Source organism: Equus asinus, chromosome 6 (genome assembly GCF_041296235.1).
Source record: "Equus asinus isolate D_3611 breed Donkey chromosome 6, EquAss-T2T_v2, whole genome shotgun sequence".
NCBI lineage: Eukaryota > Metazoa > Chordata > Mammalia > Perissodactyla > Equidae > Equus > Equus asinus.
The window spans coordinates 50,213,268-50,215,297 of NC_091795.1; positions in this window are offsets into that span (position 1 = coordinate 50,213,268).

Genomic DNA, 2,030 nt, shown 5'->3' on the forward strand with positions numbered 1-2,030 from the left:
TTCATTGGTTGAGTAAGTACATGTCAATTTTAAAAATTTTTGAGAAGGCATTTAATAAAGAAAGATTTTGAGAGAGGCAAATTTTAAAAAATCCATCTTGGCTCAGAATTCACCCCTGCACACATTTTTAAGACCACCACTGGCCTAAGGATAAGAGAAGAGAGGTAATTTGTCCAAGATCATGCTGCTCAGGAGGAATGGAGATGGGATTCAGGCCACCCTAAGGCCTGAGCGTTTTCAATCCACCACAAGGCCCACGTGGGGCTGCTGGGAAGCCCACGTGACTTAATTTGTATGAAATCACCTTGAGAATCACAGACCCTTCGGCAAACAGAAGGAATTGGTGTCTCTCTCTCTAACAGTTCATCCTCTGATCCAGGGCGCCCCGAAACTGCTCATGAATTCACCAGGTCTCTGCTTTTATGCCTGTCCCTGAGTCTGACAGTCCAGCCGCCCAGCTCGGTGGCTGACGGCCCATCAAGTCCCAGGTGTGCATCGAGGATGTTTAACACTAAGGAGCGCTGGAGGACCCCACAGCCCAAGGCTGAGCCCCATGCACATGCTGAGTGATCTTAGACCAGTCACCTCTTGGGCCTCAGTGGCACAGCTATAAAATAAAGATGGAAACTGTCATGGCTTGGGGTTCTTCCAGCTTCAAAGATTTGTCATCTCACAGAGAAGCTGCCTTGAGCTTCCTTATCCAAGAGAAGAGGCCTCGAGGAGAAGGCTCAAGCTTCACGGCTTCTAGAAAGCTCACCACAAAATCCCAGAGACCACAAACCCCTGCAGGACCCCCAGTTCATGGTCTGGCCCTGTCTTCCTTTTCCATCTGTTTGCTTACTTCTCTTCCTGTTCCTTATATTCCAGCGAGAAAGCCCTTTCCACTCCAGGGACTCTGCTCATGCCGTCCCTCTGTCTAGAACACACTCTTCTGATTCTTAGCATGTGTGGCTAGCTCCTCATCCTTTAAGATCCCGCCTTTGTAGTGAAAGGATCCAGAATATACCATTCTGAAGAGGCTTTCTTCCTAAAGTCTCTTTATCTACCTCAAAGCAGAGCCTCCCAAAAGAATTCAGAGGTCATAAATCCCCTCCTCCAGACTTTTGCAACCAGGGAAGATTGACTCCTATCACCCAGAGAAGTCACAAGGGGATAAGAAATCACCTAAATAAACATCGTCAAGACACCATCACATCTCCCATCTGTTCTCCTAGGGGCTCATTTATCTTTCCTGAAAGTCATTTCTTTTTCCATGAGTGCCCTTCTCTCTCTCTCTTTCCCATATTAAAATGGCATATAAGCCCCTAAATCTAACAACCTCTTTGTGTCACATTTTCCTGTGAACTCCTATATACATACGTGAATAAAATTCTGTCTTTTCTCTTGCTAAATTCCTCTTTTTCTTTTTTTTTTTGAGGAAGATTAGCCCTGAGCTAACATCTGCTGCCAATCCTACTCTTCTTGCTAAGGAAGACTGGCCCTGAGCTAACGTCTGTGCCCATCTTCCTCTACTTTATATGTGGGACATCTACCACAGCATGGCGTGCCAAGCAGTGCCATGTCTGCACCCAGGATCCAAATCAGCGACCCCTGGGCTGCTGCAGTGGAAGATGCACACTTCTGCTGCGCCACTGGGCCGGCCCCTCTTGCTAACTTCTTTTGTCACTTTAATTCACAGGTCCCCAATTACTAAGCTTAAGAGGGTAGAGGAAAAGTTTTTCCTCCCTGACAGTTGTCACCACCTCAGAGGAGTCTTTCCTAACCATTCTATCTCAGTTAGGCCTCTTCTTCTTTGTTTCCCATAGCATTTATCATAACTTATTATGACTTTATTTATTTGTCTGCTTACTAGGTTTTTGTCTGACCTTCCATTAGAAGGTAAACTGTTTGGAGGCAAGGACAGTACCTACCTCGTTCATCACTGAATCCTCAAGGCCTAGGGGCCGGCCCGGTGGCGCAGCGGTTAAGTCCGCACGTTCCGCTTCTCGGCGGCCCGGGGTTCGCTGGTTCGGATCCTGGGTGCGGACATG